At 47.6% G+C, this 19,440-nt stretch overlaps 1 protein-coding gene across 7 annotated transcripts in view; it reads right to left on the reverse strand.

Annotated features, from left to right (window-relative positions):
* RNF44 (ring finger protein 44) overlaps positions 1-19,440 on the reverse strand; it is a 763,073-nt gene that overhangs the window by 506,221 nt on the left and 237,412 nt on the right. The gene's annotated exons all lie outside the window — the stretch shown is intronic.

Raw genomic sequence — 19,440 nt, forward strand, 5'->3', positions numbered from 1 at the left:
CAGAGGTTACAGATGCTAGACTAATCTTCAGATTTTCTGGGTAGCAGGTTTGTGCACAATCCGGGAAGGTTATTCTCTTTGCTCGCCAATCAATTCTAGGATTATGTGTCCCTAACCAAGGAATTCCAAGAATAACCTGAAACTGTGGGGCCTTGATTACGTCAAACACAACTGCCTCCCGATGGCCGTCCGGACCAATAAGAGTCACCTCAGTAGTGGAATGTGTTACCGGTCCTGAGGCAATTTCAGTTCCATCGACTGTGGTGATGACATCTTTGCTGGTTTTTGGACGCAGAGGGAGGTTAATCCTAGAGACCAATTCACGATCCACATAGTTTCCTATAGCCCCACTATCGATGTGTGCCTTTATTGCATGCAACCGCTTAGGCTGTTCCGGATCTACGAGAACCATTGGCACACTGAAATGCGAGGTCTGAGAGTTAGTTTTCACGCTCGGCAAGCGGACCCCTACGCTTGTCGGGCGGAGTCGTTTCCCGAAACAGAGTCTTCATGGTTTTTATCAGCGGCTCCTACCACCTTCTTGGGCGATTTTGCCAGCCAATCTCGTAGAAAGTGTCCAGAGTTCCCACAATAAAGACATCATATTAACTGCGGCGTCCTTTCACGTTCCTTTTGGGTTAAAGGTCCTCTAACCCCTCCAATTTGCATAGGCTCGGAGACATCGGCACGCTTGGCAGTGACGTGGGTCTTGACCAACACCCGGGTTTCAAACTTGGACCGATCTGCTTTTCGGTTTTGGAGCCTGTGATCCAATTGGACCACTAAGTCTATATATTCTGTGCATTCTCGGGGGCGGATTTACGACTTGGGCCAAGACATCTTTAAGTTCTCCGCGTAGACCCCGATAGAATAATGTGATTCTTTTATCCTCTGGCCACCCAGTTTCCACGATTAGTCTGTTAAAGGTTGCTATGTAGGAGAGGAGGTCTTGGTTGCCCTGCCGCAGGGATAGAAGTTCATCATCCAGAGCTTGTCCATGAGAATGTCGAGCAAATAATCTCTCCATGCTTGCTTGAAATCCTTGGAAATCCCGGAGGATTGGGTCATCTTGAGTAACCAGTGGTACTGACCAATCGGCAGCACAGCCGCTAAGGTATGACAACACAAAAGTTACCTTGGTCTGGTCATTAGGGAAGGCCCCAGGTCTGCATAGGAAATGCAAACGACATTGATTCATGAATACGGCGAACCGTTTGGGGTCCCCAGCAAAGCGTTCAGGTGGGGCCAGCGGCATATTTCCAGGTAGATTGATTTGCACAGGGTTACTTGAAGCCACAGGAACAGCATTCGCCCCGGAACCAGGTAGAGAGGTTTGCCCAGCTTGACCTTGCAATACCTGCCTAGCCAGGTCATCAGTCCGTTCCTTAGATATGATTAGTTCCCTCCTGAGGGCATTAGTTTCTTGACGAGCGGCATGTACTTCGGCCCGTAATTCCCCCAGTAATTGGGCCAACATATCAGTCTCAGAAGTTTCCATAGCGCCTGGGTGGGAATTTGTAGGAAGGCTTTGCGTTCTGTAACGCTCACCTGGCTCCCACGAGGCGCTGACCTGGTCTGGATTGCTGTGACCTCTTCAAGCGTGATGCGCAGGATTCGAAACACCGACTGAACTGGACCCCCAAATCTGGCTTGTTTGGCCCGTAGAAAAATCTTTCTGTAGGTGGAGAAAGGGGATTAACTGACTGCAGAGTATTGTGATTGCTTCCCACCTCCCCTTTGCTCTTCTCTGACCACCTCCGAAATCCCCAATCAAGGCTCACCTTAATGTTTGAATGGATGAGCTCTCCATCCTGCTTCTGGTGCAGGGGCGCGTATTTGACCAGTTACTTCACTGGCTTCGGAAGGCGAAATGCCATAAGTATGCAGTTTAAAAAGTTCCAGAGTAGAGTCTTCTCTTTGTTTGCTTTTCTTAACCTGCGATCTGTCCTTATTTTCAGGTGCAGAGTGGAAGTGATGCTTCGAGGGATATTGCCGGAGATAAACTCAGGTGAGTTTGTGATAAAATGATCCCTTTAAATGTCTTTGAATCCCTCTAGTAATGTCTTTCTTTTTTCCCCTTAGGGGCCGGGGTGCGGTACCAGGCCAAGAAGCGGCGCCGACCCGAAATGAGGAGTGGTTCCGTCAAATATGGCCAGGTAAGTCTTGTGACGGAAAATCAGGCTTTCCTCATTTGTTCCTCCTGCTCACCTTTTGTCTCTTCTTCTCCCCTGCAGGTGCAGAGATGTGGCGGAATGCCCAGAAGGTCGCGGTGGATAGTGAAGAGCCCACGAGGCAGGTGAGTGATGCGCGGCGCTGCTACAAGTAGCGCGATGCTTTTAAAGAATGTCTAACTTAAGGATCGCTGGCGTGATGATTCCAGAGACAGGTAAGAAATTAGATGAAGTTCTTGGTTTTCACCTTTTCTCTTCCCTTCCTTCCTTTCAGGTATCCCAAGATCGAGGCGGGCGTGGCTGGAGGCAAGATGCAGGAGCAGGCACGGTGAGCGTTCAGCTGCTAGATGCAGAGCAACGCAAAGCACGTGTGGCTGTCCGGGCGTGGTTTAAATAGCCTTGCAAGAAGTTCCAGGTAAGTATTCTTCCACGGTCCCCACCCAAGTAAAATAGTTCCTTTGAGAAAATAGACCCTCCTAAGCCTCATTTGGCTTGAGGCTTCATGCAGCATGGTCTGCGTCAGGTAAGTACACCAAACACCCTCTTTTATGAGCCTGGCGCCTATGGCGCCAGGACTGATGTCCAACATGAGCCTGGCGCCAAAGGCGCCAGGACAAAGTCCAAAGAGCCCCTATTAGGGGCCGCTGGGCTTTTACCCGAGGGCATGATGCCTGCTCCCGGGGGTGCTGGGCCTGTCCTGGTGCTCCGGGGGTAGGTATCATGACAATGTCCGACATTATGTGCTGCAAATTCTCATGTGGGTTTCGAACATACAATAGGGTGTCGTCCGCGTATAGTGACATGATCTGTGGGGGACCAGTCATCCTGAGTCCTCTATGTGAGTGGTTCTTACGAATATATTCAGCCATTGGTTCTATGGTGAGTGAGAAAAGGATGGGTGAGAAGGGACAGCCCTGTCTGGTTCCCCTATGTAACAGGAATGTGGAGGATAGGGTATTATTGGTTAGGACTTTGGCAGACGGCCGAGTATACAATAGCCGGACACATTTAATAAAATATTGGCCGAGACCAAACCGCTCGAGCACCAGAAAGAGATATGTCCAGGAGACAGAGTCGAAGGCCTTTTCGGCGTCCAAGGCCACAACTGCCGCTTTTGCCATCGGATCGATCTGTGCCATTACACCAAACAGGTGCCTTAAATTCATGGCAGTGGATCTCGTTGGTATAAAGCCAGCCTGGTCTGGGCGGACCAGGATTGGCATGTATGGCAGGAGTCTGGTGGCTAGTACTTTAGCGAAGATCTTCGCGTCAGTGTTTATAAAGGAAAGGGATCTATAGGAGGCCATGTCTTGTGCTGGTCTACGGGGTTTCAGGAGGACCGTGATAATTGCTTTGCGCATCGATTCCGGGAGGACAACCCGGTCCATAGCCTCCTCCCATACCTTCAATAGTAAAGGGGCTAATTCATCTTGGAATTCCTTAATTCCTTGTATAGTTCAGAGTTCAGGCCATCTGAACCGGGAGCCCGGCTACCGGACAAGGATTTAATAGCTGCGGTAAGTTCCTCGACTGTGATAGGTTGATACAGTATATTTTGTGTCATTGGGGTTAATGTTGGGAGGTCTAGGTCATCCAGGTACCTGAATGTATCTTCTTTGGTTTTTACATCGTGATTGGAATATAAGGAGGAGTAGAAGTCGGGGAATGTGGAGTTAGTGTCTTGTTCTTTATTAACCTTTACCCCAACAGGTGTCTGTATGCTGGCGATCGGATTATGGTGTCTATCAGCTCTAAGCATATTGGCCAGGAATTTGCCCGCCTTATTACTTTCCCCAATCTACAGGCTTTAGCTGGGGCGGCCATGTATAGGACTTGCCTGTTGGCCAGTTCGTTAAATTCCTTTAATGTAGTGTGAATTTTCGACAGTGTTTCCTTATCAAGTGTGGCGCTATATTCAGTTTGTACCGAGTCTATTTTGGCTTCGGCTATACCCAGTTCCCTTCGCACAGATTTCAGCATACCCGTGGACTTGCCCAGGATGGTCCCCCGAATCCACACCTTGACTGCCTCCCACAGGGTAGTGTAGGTGCTCACTGAACCCTCTAATTCCAGAAATTCCCCAATTTCAGTATGTAGGGCTTCACAGATATGGGGGTCTCTACGGATCGTGGGTGGCATCCTCCATCTTCTAGCTGGAGGTGGAGTGTCACCAAGGTTAATGTCAAGTGTTATCGGTGAGAGGGTGCAGGGATGTATTTCGCAGCTAGAAACCGTTCCAGATCGGGACGAACTGATGAGCCAGTAATCTATGTGCGAGTGGGAATCGTGGACAGACGAATAGAAAGTAAATTTCCTCTCATATGGGTGTAATGTACGCCACACATCTATTATGTCAGTCTGTTCCATCAGTTGTTTCACGACCAGTGCGGCTTTGGATGGAGCCATAGGGGCGGCTGAAGATCGATCTAGGGATTGGTCAGTATTGTGTTAAAATCCCCACCCCAGATTATTTATGCCTCCCCCGATGAGAACAACATATCCAGTATTGTACAGTAAAATTGTGTCCATACACATTGGGTCCATACGTGTTAATCAGTATTATCTGGTGCCCCACTATCTCTCCCCATACCAGTGCATATCTACCCTGTGGGTCTATCTTACTAGAGTGATGTTTGAAACAGTTTGGGATTTACGAGGGTCAGTAGATTGAATTGAGTATTCCGTGTAATATCTATGGGGGACCCACCGTGGCAGGAATTTGGTGTTAACACTCCCCAATGCATGTGTTTCTTGTATAAAAAGAATATGGGGGTTATGGAGTACAATATATGCTGCAATCTTCCTCGCTTTAACCGGGTTATTAAGCCCTGGGATATTCCAAGAGAGTAGTTTAATATTTAAGCCTTTGTTAGCCTGTGTCATAGTCGTATCGGAGATTGTCCGTTTGACTGTTGCATTGCCACATTCCAAAATGGTACGGGTACCTCGCAACAAAACAGCTCTCTGATTTTAACGTTATAACATCCCCAAACAGGCCCGGCATATAGCCAGGAATAACCCTTTCTTGATTTCCCCACCAACCCCTACCCGCATCATCAACCCCAACCAGATGATGTATCCCTTGAACCATAACTTGGGAAGTCTCCTGAGGGTGAAAGCTGTACTCACGTGGCCACCTACCAAGGGGGCCCACGGCGCTACTGCAAATAAGTAGTGATCAGGGCCACTTCACCTCCCACGGATTTTAACTATATACCAATGCGATGTGAACAAAAGCCTGTCAGCCGGCAGGGTCCTACGGTTCCTCAGCGGGCTGGGGTGGCAAATTCTGGTTTATTGCCCGGTCTCGGATGGAGGCTTCAACATATGACATGGCCTCCATAGGATTTTCAAAGAAATGCGCTCGGCCCCCGTGTTGGATTCTCATCTTTGCTGAGAAGACGAGCGCGTAGGGAATCTGGCAAAGTCTCAGTTGTTTCTTAACTGGTTCATAGGACCTTCTTAGTGTTTGCACATTTGTCGAAAAGTCCGGGTATATATGTATCCTGTTGTTCTCGTAGAGTAAAGTGCCTTTTTCCCTGGATATTCTCAGGATAGCGTCTCTGTCCCTATAGTTGAGGAGACGGGCAATTATAGTACGGGGTGGTGCCCCAGGTCTAGGAGGAGGTGCTAGGGTACGGTGGGCATGTTCCACAAGGAAATGGTCTGAGAAGGAGTCAGGGCCCAGGATTTCAAAAGGGTTTCCACTTGGCGTTCCATGGATCCCCTGCCAAAGGTTTCGGCTACCCCGACTAGACGGATGTTATTTCGTCTGGACCGAGATTCCAGGTCCTCGCATTTATTTAAGCTTTTTTGGAGGTCACCTTTCAGTTCGGCTATGTCACGGCTGTGTTGTATTATCGAAACCTCATTGATGCTGATCCTACTTTCCGCCTCAGTGATGCGTGCGCTTTCCTTATCAACCCTTGCCTTCAAGGAGCTGATTGTAGCCCCAATATCGTCCAATTTACTATTGACCGCAAGAAAGCCATTCTGGACCATTGACATCAACCTGTCCACTCTCTCATCCATCGGGGGTTCTAGTTGGCTGCCCGTTGGCCTGGATGGTGGTGTGGTAGACCCATGCGGCTGGGAGCTGGCAAAGGAGTCCATCGTGCCAGTTTTCTTCGAGCCCATTCTTTCTTTTCAACGTCGGCCCATATGGTGGGTCGAGTGGCTTGTGTTCTCAGACGTCCCACTGTTCTCACGTGTATGGCGATCGCGCCTGCCGCCCAGCTCGGGCTTGTGAAGTTCAGCCGTTGAGAAGTGGGAGTACCAGGGTTATGTTTGAGTTCGCACTCTAGAGCTGAGCCGTAGGTCAATGTCTAGATCAGGGGTGCACAACTGATTTTGACAGAGGGCCGAAAGTACCTTACATGAGGGCTATAGTGGGCCGAAAAGTAAATGTGGGCGGGGCGGTAGGCGGGGCGTGGCAGGAGGCTTTTTAAACCCCCAATTTGTATTAAACACATGGAAAAAGAATATGTTTTTGAGGGGTAACGATTTTTATTTGCATTTCAAACTTACATTTTGTGCTACACATTTTCCATTGTTATAATTTATTTCTATTTAATTATTGTATCTCGTCTGTTTAACTTATATATATTTTATTGACCCTAGATTGGACATTCCGTTATTTTGGACTGCTATAGTTTGCTGTTTGGGTTGCGCAAGAGGAGTATGGCCTTCGTTGAGTCAGGTTTCCTCAAAAAGCAAAGGATGTACATTTCCTAACTGTCTGTTTTAGCTTTATTATTGGGTTCCCTCTTGGAGTGCAACACTATGCCCCATGGCCCCCTCACCCCCAACCAAACACTATGCCCCATGGCCCCCTGACCCGCAACCAAACACTATGCCCCATGGCCCCCTGACCCGCAACCAAACACTATGCCCCATGGCTCCCTCAACCCCCAACCAAACACTATGCCCCATGGCCCTCACCCCCAACCAAACACTTGCCCCATGGCTCCCCCAACCAAACACTATGCCCCATGGCTCCCCCAACCAAACACTATGCCCCATGGCCCCCTCACACCCAACCAAACACTATGCCCATGGCTCCCTCAACCCCCAACCAAACACTATGCCCCATGGCCACCACCCCCAAATCAGCACACTCTCAAACAAGCACCCATACAAACCCGAACCCCCCAACTCCGAACCCCCCAAATCAGAGCACACACAAACCAGCACCCATACAAACCCAAACCCCCCACCCTCCAAATCAGCACTCTCAAACAAGCACCCATATAGACCCGAACCCCCCACTCCCCAACTCAGCACACACACAAACATGCACCCATACAGACCCGAACCCCAACCCCCCCAACTCAGCACACACACTCTCAAGCATGCACCGATACAGACACGAACACCCCACCATCCAAATCAGCACACTCTCAAACAAGCACCCATACAGACCCAAACCCCCACCACCCAAATCAGCACACACAAACATGCACCCAAACAGACCCGAACCCCCCCACCACCCAAATCAGCACACTCTCAAACATGCACCCATACATCTCCGAACCCCCCACCCCCCAACTCAGCAAACACACAAACATGCACCCATACAGACCCGAACCCCCTACCCACCAACTCAGAACCCCCCACCCCCAAATCAGCATACACACAAACCAGCACCCATACAGACCCGAAGCCCCCCCAACTCAGCACACACACAAACCAGCACCCATACAGACCCAAACCCCCCCAACTCAGCATGCACCCATACAGACCCAAACCCCCCACCCCCCAAATCAGCACACTCTCAAACAAGCACCCATACAGACCCAAACCCCCCACCCCCCAACTCAGCACACACACAAACATGCACCCATACAGACCCGAACCCCCCACCCCCAACTCAGCACACACACAAACATACAGTCCCAAACCCCCCACCCCCCAACTCAGCACACACACAAACATGCACCCATACAGACCCGAACCCCCCACCCCCCAACTGAGCACACACACAAACATGCACCGATACAGAACCGAACCCCCCACCCACCAACTCCGAAACCCCAACCTCCCAAATCAGCACACTCTCAAACAAGCACCCATACAGACCCGAACCCCCCAACTCAGCACACACACATGCACCCATACAGACCCGAACCCCCCCAACTCAGCACACACACAAACATGCACCCATACAGACCCGAGCCCCCCACCCCCCAAATCAGCACACTCTCAAACATGCACCCATACAGACCCAAACCCCCACCCCCCAAATCGGCACACTCTCAAAAAAGCACCCATACAGACCCAAACACCCCCATACCCCCAACTCAGCACACACTCTCAAACATGCACCCATACAGACCCAAACCCCCACCCCCAAATCAGCACACTCTCAAACATGCACCCATACAGACCAGAACCCCCCAAATCAGCATACAAACTAGCAAGCATGCACATACAGACCCTGCATCTCAACATACACCGCACTTACACTCCAAAACAAACATTCATGCACACCCGACAGCCCCCCCCACCCCCGCATCTCAACATACACACAAAAAACATTCAAATCCAAACATTCATACACATCCGACACCCCCTCACCCCCGCATCTCAACATACACACAAAAAACATTCAAATCCAAACATTCATACACATCCGACACCCCCCCACCACGCTAGCCGTAGTGCTGGCCCTCCATTGGTGCAGCACACATGCACTACGTGGCTCATAGGAGCGACGTGGTGCATGTGTGCTGAGCCAATGAGGGCCAGTGTTTTGTCCGGCCCGGGAGACAACAAAGACTTTCCTAATGGAGGGCGGCCGATGCTGCTTGCGGGCCACCCTCCATTAGGAAAGTCTTTGTGCCTCGCGGGCCGGATAAAACAGCATGGCGGCCCGCGGGCCGCATGTTGTGCACCCATGGTCTAGATGTTTATGAGGGCTCCGCCGGCCTCTACGGTTTAGTGAGACCAATGTTCTTGTGGGTGCCCCACTGTGAGTTGTTGCCGTGGGCAGGGGTTGTTATATGAAAATGTATGTAGGGTACTGCCCAGTTCCAGTGACCAGTGCGGCGTGCACCTCGCCCGTCCGCCGGCACCTCCGGAGCTGGGGGCCCCTAGATTCGGCAAAAGGGTGTGCGTGGTCTCTCCAGGCGGGTCCCCTAGGCTGTAAACACAGTATGGACTCAGGTTGTAAATTGGGCCCAATGATTTATTGCCCCTTGGGTTTGAGGTAAAAGGATAGTACCTTCTGGGTTTGTGGGCATCCAAGCAGCTGGCTCTGTCTATGCAGGGGCTTCGTCGCAGGTCCTGGCTTGATGTTGGTGTGTGTTGGTCCCAGCGGCAATGGACGACGTGCATTAGCGGACCGCACCACTAATCACAGCGGGCCCGCCGATTTGCGGGCTCGCACTCCCCAGGCAGACTCGGCTCCAGGGTGTGGGTGGATCCGCGTCCCTCCGATGTGGGGACGTGGAGCCGCAAGCCCCAGGGGGGGCCACGGCTACGGATACCGCTGCAGCAGTCCACTGCCGTCCGGGCGCAGCGTTCGGTAGGAGGAGCAGGTTCGCCACAGTCCGTTCAGGGGCACCGGCTTGGGCGGGTGACTATGGAGCCCGCTGCGGGCCAATTCAGCTGTGTCACGGCGGGGCCCTCAATTCAGAGGCACGCCGCGCCGCCCCTCCCCCACTCAGCCTGCCGCCGGCGTAACGCCTCCGGGCTAGATTGGTTTTGGTGTGGAGCCGCGACACGGGGCCGCCTCCACGATTCCTGCGGTGAAAAGGTCTTGAGCCGTATTTCGGGAATTCATGTCCGTTTTCCCTCAGGATTTGAATGGGCAGTGCTGCAGACCCTCCGCCACCAATCAAAGTATTTTTTCTGGCGCTCTGGTGGCCCCAGCAAGGATTAATTATAACAAAGGATATATTACGGCCTGGAGCTCTCCTCTCAGGCGGCCAACAACGTTGTGCGTAACAGCGCCCCTGAATAAATATTCTTTTAAATGTACAATTTGCATCACCTTTTATCAAAAATCTTCCCCTTGGGTGCTATTCAAACAGTGTTCCAAAAGGAATGAATTCCCATTTGCAACATCATCTTCTCCCGTCTCTTCTATTGCTCTTCTCTCCTCTTTGGTCTCCCCGTCTCTCATCTGAGCCCCCTCAAATCCATCTACCACTCCTCTATCCGTACTCTGTCTCCTAGGTCATTGCGACTATTTCCTCCTCGTTCTCCCTCCTTGGCTGGCTTCCCTTCCTCTCCCAACTTAAGTTTCAATTCCTCGGTCTGGCTTTCAAGTCTCTCCATGACCTTGCCCCCCCAACTCTCCTCTCTCCTTTCATTCTACACTCCTTCCCGGTCTCTCTGCTCCGCTGATCATTTCCTACTCGCAGTACCCCCTTCACAATGTGCCTCTTCTCGCTTCCGTTCCTTTCAGCTCTTGGCCCCCCTACACTGGAACTCCTTGCCTCTCTCCATCCGCTCCATCCCCACCTACTCCTATTTCCGCTCTGCCTTGAAAGCCCTCCTTCTCCACTTCCCCCTTGACTTCCTTCCTTCTCTCTCCTCCCTTCTCCCCAGTCCCCCCCTATCTCCTTCATGCCTCCCACTTCCCCCCTTTTTTCCTCACACTGTGGAACTTAAATCAGACAACTGAATTTGATCCCCCTCCCTGACTACCCCCACTCCCTTCCTCCTCACCCTTCCCTCGCCTCCTCCATCTAAGGAAACTGTTCTATGCACCGTTATACTGGTTTGTATCATGATTGTTTATATGCTTCTCTCTCCATTGTACCTGTTTTATTGTAAAGCGCTTTGGTTTAAAGTGCTATATAAATTTAAATAAACATATACTTAACTGTGGGCAACTTTTATGTTGGTGCCCAAGACAATTCTATGCCCCAGTCCGACCCTTCTGTAGACTGTGTGAACACTGGGCCTATCAGTGCTTTCTGCTAGTAAATAAACTGCCCCCCAACTGTCCTCTGTGTAGATTTGCACATTGGCACTGGAGTTGTTGCTTCGCTTGATCCTTCACCTACCTGCCTTCTGCATATAGCACTGGATAAAAGCAGGCAGGACAGATTCTACATTCAATATGAAGTATCCAGAGCAATGGGGGTGAAATATTTCTTAGGTCTATTCTCAATTTGTGAAACCACCCATGAAGGCGTTCCTCCCTCTGAACTTGTGTCACAAGGGTCCTAATGCAATCAGACCTGGGGGAAACGTTAATGATGGGGCTATGGTGAGGTGGTGGTCTAGGCCATATTTGTGCTGATATGTATTTTAACTTTGTAATTTTCTAAGTTTCTTTTTTGCCACTATCTTTAAGAAGGTAAATGCACATGTATTGCAAGAATCAAGAAAGAAATCAACAGCACCCATACTGAACGCTGTCCCTTTAGGATTACATGGTCAGTGGTGACTCCGACATCAGACCTTCATAATACACGCAACCTTTCGGTGTGTCTGTGTTGGCTATGCCATTTTGACAAAAGAAACACAATGACATGGGCGTTCAGACCGCACATGAGTGACTTTTCTCCCTTTAATGGGATAAAGAGTTGTCAAAACAAACTTTTTGTCTCAGCAAGGGGTCATGATGCCCATGCCATGTGGTTCCAAAAAAATGCAAGTCAAGCTCAATATTCAAAGCGATGACCTGTGACTGAGCAGTAAGCTCATTGCTCAAAATATGCATTATATCACTTCCACTAGTCACTCTTTCATTCAAGGCGATCAACGAGTGAGCGCCATGAAAGACAATTTCTGCACCCGCCTTAGATTCCTGGAGGATCAGCTAAATATGTGCAGAGACAAGTTTCAAAATGCTACCTTGCTACAGCTGGAAAATCCTGCCTGCGTATTCGTACGTTAACTAAAAAGCATTGACTTAATGGTAAATTAAAGAACTTCAAATGCAAAAAGGCAATGTAAAATAAAGTTCTTTTTTTGGTACAAGTAGTTTTAGTTGGAGCAGTTTTTAATGCCATTCTGTAAACCACACGTGCCTGACACTAAATCAATATGTTAGCAATAGGAAGAATAAATACAGTGCCAAGAAGGAAAAGGATTTACTTTGTGTTGGTGGCTTTGGGGTTTATATATTTATAATGGATGTTTTCTAAACATATGACAATGGGGGATTTTCCCTGGTTCTATCATTGGATTTACATATAATAAGTCACACCGCAAAATTCACTTATCTCTGCGGGTATTCCGTGCTGCCATACCAAAGGGTAATATGCAACCCGCAAGTAAACTAAAGGCTATAACGTAAAGAGAGAGTGCGTGTGCGCAAAAAAAAAGCGCATACTACCATCAGCCTCCATTGATCTGTGGCATGCAGATTATCAAAATGGCAACATGTTCATCTTCACCAGTAGCCAGGGGGGAGCTAAACGCCTAAATGACCACTTAAGAAAAGCTACTAAGTTTGCTTTGCCAGTAGCAGCACGGCTCCCCCCCCCCTCCTCTTCTCCACACGTGTGTTTGTGTTGTTTGGTGGAAGCAAGGAGTGGAAAAAATGTTGAAAAGCCCAATTCTGGCCCTGGGTGCCTGGTTTTGTTTGTGATGATAAATCTGACAATCAATGACCTTTTAAGAAAATATTTGTTAACTCCACCTGCTATATCGCGATAACCATGATATACCCTCATTTGGCAAGAGGTTGATCATACCGCCATAAAACTAATACTGTGACTCCCCTAGTGTGAGGCCTAGACTATGGGACAAAAGTCATCTTCCAGAAGTTGAAAAAAATATTATGATGTAGTGCCAGGACTCTGTTCTACAGTGGAAATGCTTTGCTTATGGTTGTCTCCAGAATTGCATCTAGAAAATGAAAGCAGAGTTAAGACTAGAGAGGACTTCAGAGAATTTAGACAAAATTTCAAGTCGTGAATATAGTCGCAAGTTTTATCAAGTCTCTTGGCAAACCTGAAATTGGGGTGAAGGCCTGATGGAGGAGACAGCCAGGTATGAATAAAGGTGCACTGTTCTAAAGGATTATTTGTGTCGCCACTAAAGGCAGGCTTTTCCAAATAGACTTGGAGCTGAATTGCGATTGTAGGGGAGACACATACCTGTAACCTATAAATAAGAGAAAGTTATTTCTAATAACACAGCACCCCCCCCCCTAAACTGGATCACTATGTCTTTAGTGATCACGATTTGGAAGAAAGGAAAATATGTTAACTGTGAATCCGCAGCAACCCTCTCATGGAGGCTCAAACACAGAAATCAGCATAAGAAATAAATAATAATCCAAATGCCCCAAGATGTTGTTGCACCCAATAGCCAAACAATATATAATGAGTCACAGAAGTATATGGATTATGGTAGTTTAATTCATTCTTCTGAATATAAACAATTTCCACCATAAGGTTCAAAATCATACTCTTTAAAACCTCCTGTGTTGTCACGCAATCATTATGCCTTATATTATTCAAAATCTTTTCAACGCCTATATCAAGTTATTTCACCTCGGGCTCTGAAATCCCTTATCGTCCATTATCACGTTGATGGCTAGAATCTCTAATGTCCCTGGATAATCTCCTTGTTCGGGAGAAATGTGCTAATTCCCTTCTACCTTAGAGACCCCCAGCTCTTTTTCTGGACTTTAGGACTGTCATTTCTAAAGCTGGAAAGAGTGAGACCTTTTTCCCCCCACTCGCTCACGTATTTTTCTGTGATTTTCTGTTTCTTTTGACTTTGGAGTCTGACTAACTCCATAGGCATCATCTTTACATTGTGTCACACAGCACCTTCAGTGCAGTGGCATAGGGAAGGCTCTTAGATTTCCCAAAGGTCTAAATACCTTCTCTTGGTTAAACTACTGTTTCCAAGAGCAGTGAAGTGAAATTGACTTTACTTACATTTTGTAACTTTCTAGACCAGGCACACACTATTTTGCCATAGGGTGCTGGAGGGGTTACTTAGTATCCCTTTGTCTAGTTTCTCATGTAACGTTTTAATGTTACCCTTTCTACAATAAATGGCTGGTGGCAGTGGTTTACTTTTTCCTACCATCGTGTGCTTCTACCACGGGCTGCAATCGCAGCTGCAGTGAAGCACCCATGGGTGCCTATTTTGTCAAAATGGTCCCAGTCTTTTTTCACCATTTCTTGCTGGAAAGGACCTTCTTGAGATTTACTATGCACACCAAACCCAGTTTGGTCCCTTTGTTCGTTTCGTCTTTGGCGGAATTCACCAGTGAAGCCCGCCTCTGACTCCAGCATGTCTGGCAGGGGCAGGAAGTGAGGGAGGTGCCTGAAACTCCTGGTGCTTAATCCCCTTGGTTACAGGAATGCACACAAAGGTGATTGTCCTCCAAGGACAGCCAGCCGGGCAGCCACCCTGCTGTGTGATTGACAGCTAGGCTGCGAATGAATGGGAGAAACCTGCATAAAAGGCAAGGCTTTTTGCTTGGAAGGCGGAGTCGACCACTGGACGAAGGAATCCGAAGAAGAACTTGGAAGAGACGCTTGCTGCAACTCCTGGGCCATTGGTTTGCCCGGTAAAGCCCTGCCACAGTGCTGAAGCTCCGAATTCGCCTTGACTAGAGAAGCCCTGCAAAGGACGACTTCTCCCCTTGGGTTGGTGGGATCAATCGACCCCAAGACAAGCTTATCTGGAAATCCTCTCAGAGCTGGCTGTACTTCTACTGCTGCAGCAGGAACCATTCGCCAGCGAGAGGAACACCAGAATCAAGTGAGTGTCTTTAAGTCGGACCCAAGCTCCAGGAAGATCCTCCGAACTCCCATGAAGCAGGACTGACCAAGCCTGAGCCACCTCAACAGAGTGCTCGACCCCAGATGCGAGTAAAGTCTATAGTGGTATCCGAGAACCACAGTGGTGCTGTTTGCGAGAGGCGCGAGAAGCTGGAACTGTGGAGTGCCGCTGATCTTAAGTTTGCCCATTGCTGCCGTCGACCTTCCATTCGTAGTGCAGGGGTCCCCAGACGTCCTCCCTCTTGTCCCCACGACTGAGGCCCAGGAACAACAGGATCTGCAGACATACACAGGAACAGAAGCCAGCTGGAACCAATGGGCCTCATAACACGGTAGGCGGTAAGGGATTACCGGCACCGGTAAGGGCACCGGTAATCCCTTACCGCCCTACTACGAGGTCCCTTAGTGGGTCCCTTCCTTAACACCTAGTTTTACCAGGCGTTAAGGACAGGACCCGCTAACGGACTTCAGAGCTAATAACGGTACCGCAAATTGCGGTACCGTTATTAGCTCCATCCCCATTAAGCCCTATGGGGGCTCGAATGGGAATGGGGAATGGTTCCCGGAATGGGAACTTACTGGGTCCTCCAAGGTCGGAATGACCCGGTAAGTCCCTATTCTGGGAACACAGACCCGGAATGCGGTAAGGGGGTAGCCATGGTGCTAATAGCGCCATGGTTACCTCCTACCTTGTAATGAGGCCCAATGTCTTCAAACCAAAGGTACTGTAAAACTAAGGGGTTGCTTACCTTGTGTCGTGTAGCCTTACTAGCTCTCAGTTGAGACTTGTCTAGGTTGCTTTTGCAGAGTTGCTTACAGCTTTGCCCTTCACAAGCCTCCCAGCTTGTGGTCTTACAGTGATTTCATTTTCTACAAAGACTTCTAAAACATTATGCAAGACTTTTTCTACTTACCTGCAAGAAGTGCTTCAGCTCACCTAGATTTTGTTCAATTAACATTGGCTGTCCTGGCTCCCTGAAAGACTCTTCTTACCTTTGACTTGGTGTTTTATCTTTCCCCCAGGAAAATGTGAATTTACTGTGCAATGGAGGGTTCAAAAAGTACTTACCCGCTTAAGAATATTTGTTAAACTTGGTTTCCCTAAAACCTTTTCTTTGACGCCACACTCAGTATTGCTCTAAATGTGCCAGTGATATATCAATGTCCACAGTGCCCCAGTTATTTAAGTTACCTCAGGGTATAGGAAGTGTGTGTGCCATCCCCAATGAGTATCTACTGATTTACAGAAACTGAGCGTGTGTATTTTGCAGTATATTTCGGTGTTCCATATATTTTCTCACTTCTATAGAAGGCTTATTCAACTGACTGTTAAATTAATAAATCATTATTTAATCAAGAAACCTTGAGTAGAAGTGTTTATGTGAATACTTGTCTCTGTGAATCTCTGTGTAATAACCCTACAGCTCACATTGACCTCTCTTGAGATAAGCCTGGCTGCTCAGTCATCCTACCAACTTGAGTAGTGCATGCTTATACCAAAGGTTGGGTTAACTATTGCCAAGAGGACAAGGCTGGTGCAGTCTCCCACGGGGTACTGCATACAATCTTGCCTAACACTCCTCTTACAATGACAAGCGTTTGTCAAGCCATACATTTGGAACCTAAATTGCCCTCTTGTAATGCAAGACAATTTGTTAGTTCATACTTTTTATACCAAAAATGATTACTTGTGCCATTCGGAAATCCCGATTTGCCAAATTATGGCTATCTCTAGGCATCCAACACATATTATTCATCAATAGCTTAAACATGTGGAGATTAAACGTCAGTAAAATCTGTATCCACAGTCACCCTGTGTACCAATTCCAGTGACATCTGCATTGGTACTGTCGCATTAGTAATTCCTTGTCACATGCATGCTTGCATTTCTCAAACCTACTACACCTTATTGAGTTGTCCAGCCCACCCCCAGTGTTCACCCATTACCAAAATGTGCCTTGAAACTATATACATTTATTGGTGAAGCCAACTAAAAATACAGTTGGAGAAATTCGAGCATGCATTTTCCAAATTCCAACTGTTTTTTCTCCCTCTTTAAAATAAAACATACAAAGGGTGACTGCGGATAAAGAATTTCATGACTTTTGATTATCTCCACACGTTTAAGCTATTGATGAATAGTATTTGTTGGAGGCCTAGAAAAAGCCATAAATTGTCGAATTTGGATTTCCAGGTGGCACAATACTTCATTTCTGGTGTCAAAAGTATTACATTTACATATTGACTTGCACAGCAAAAGAGCATAAGAGGTCACTCTTTGTGTAATAGGCACACAAGGTCATTTTTTTGACAAATTGTCTTGCATTACAAAAGTGCACAAGCATGCAATTTAGGTTCAAAATGTATGGTTTGAGAAACTTTTTAATTGTACGAGGAGGTAAAAATCCAGCGACAATAGAGATTTTAGCAATCAACAGAATAATAGTAGTTTAGGTATTTCAGAGCCCGAGGTGAAGGAACTTGATAGAGGTGTTGAAAAGATTTTGAATAATATAAGGCACATACTGGTAATCAATGACTCCCATCATGAATCCCAGAAATGACCATGCTCTTTTCAAATAGGAATATTTATTTATTTTTACATTTGTAGAGAGCACAAAACCCACAGGCATCAAGGCGCTGGTGGCGAATGAGGCGAGAAGGGTGGGGGAGGGTGGTGACAAGGGTGGAGGTAAGAGGACGACGACATACAATCATCAGAAATACGATTACGGTGCATAATGTATTTACTTAGATTCACATACTGTGCATATAATCTGACATCTAGTGGTAATCGCAGAGATTGCATCTTTCTGTCCAAGATCAAAAAGTGGCGTCAACATGGGCGCAACTGTAACACTATCCCCAACGGGACTTAGAGAGTACCCAAAATCCTTCACGCGTCGAGGTCCCACCGGTTGTTTATGTTCTGCCGTGAGGGAGCCTTACAAGTGCGTGAGTGAGTACAGAAGATAGAAGGTATAAAATGCCTACATTCCCTTCTACTCCAAAGGGGAGGAAGGGTGGGCAGATGTGAATCTAAGCAGATACAATCATCAGAAATACGATTAAGGTGAGTAATGCATGTCTTCTGATACTTGTGAATCTGCTTATAATCACATGCTGTGCATAGACTAGCAAGCAGTACCAGAAGATGGTGGTGGGATGTGTGAAGGAACAGTATTAAAGAGATGTTTTGGCACCGCTTGTCCCACCTGAGAATCAGACTTAAAGTGTGTGTCTAAGCAGTAATGTTGAGTGAAGGTGTGAAAATAGCTGCTTTGTAAATAGAGCCAAGAGGAACATTTGCAATAAAGGGTATAGTAGCACCTGTGCCTTTAGTAGATTGAGCTCTAGGTGTAAAGGGCAAGTCTCTTTTTGCAAGAGTGATGCAGTGAGATGCATTTAACAATCCATTTGGAAACAGCTGATTTAGAGACAGGGTACCGTTCTCTACTAGCTGCCACAGAGACAAAAAGTTGGCTTGTCTTTCTTAGTGGTTTTGTCTTTTCAAGGTAGTACACTACTGCTCTCCTAACATCTAGTGTATGGAGGCATCTTTCAGCAGAGTTGGATGGATTCTGAAAGAAAGTATGAAGTTCGATTGATTGGTTCACATGGAACTTAGAAATTAATTTAGGGGCAAAACGTGGGTGTAGGTGCAGTACCACCTTATTTTTGTGAATAGTCACAAAATGGGTCATGAACTGAGAGGGCCTGCAGTTCCCTAACCCTATTTATGGAAGTAATGGCCACTAAAAAGGCAGTCTTATAAGTGAGGGCTTTAAGACTAGCCTTAAGCATCGGTTCAAAAGGAGGTTGATCTTGTGAAAACAACATTCAAGTCCCATCCGGGAGTTGGGTTAGAAATAGGAGGGTGAAGTCTTTTGACCCCTTCCATGAATGACTTCATTACAGAAATGTTCCACCATGAAATCTTGCCAGACACATGATATATGCAGAGAGGGCAGCGAGGTAGACCTTGAAAGAGTTGAAAACAACTCCTGGGTCTTAGGTGCGTTACATAAAGGACTATATCTTAAGGTCAACAGTCAATAGGATTAATGTTTTTAGAGTTGCACCAAACAACAAAACGTTTCCACTTATTGGAGTAACAATGTCCGGTGTTAGGTTTCCGCGCCCCTGGAAGTATGTCCATGCATCTTTGAAGTTATTGGAGATGCCCAAACTCTATGAATTTAGGAGCCAAGTTGCTAAGTTGAGTGTTGGGGTGTATGGGTGCAGAGTTTTCCTTAGAGCCTGTGACAACATGCTGTACGGGAAGGGCAGTTTCCTGGGAGGGGAGACCGACATTCGCATTAGATGGGAGAACCATGACTGTCAAGCCCACATTGGTGCTACCAGGATTAGCGCGACTTGCTCCCGTTGCATCTTGCGCACTATTCTGTTGAGAAAGGGAATCTGAGGAAAGCGTAGGCAAATCTCCTGGACCATGTTATCCAGAGACCATTCCCTTTGGATCGTTTGATGGTACCCGGAGGCGTGATCTGCGCATTGGCCATTCTCCAGAGTTGCAAATAAATTGATGTCTGGATGAACCC

The sequence above is a fragment of the Ambystoma mexicanum genome, chromosome 3p, assembly GCF_040938575.1.
Source record: "Ambystoma mexicanum isolate Mex_15411 chromosome 3p, UKY_AmexF1_1, whole genome shotgun sequence".
Taxonomy (NCBI): domain Eukaryota; kingdom Metazoa; phylum Chordata; class Amphibia; order Caudata; family Ambystomatidae; genus Ambystoma; species Ambystoma mexicanum.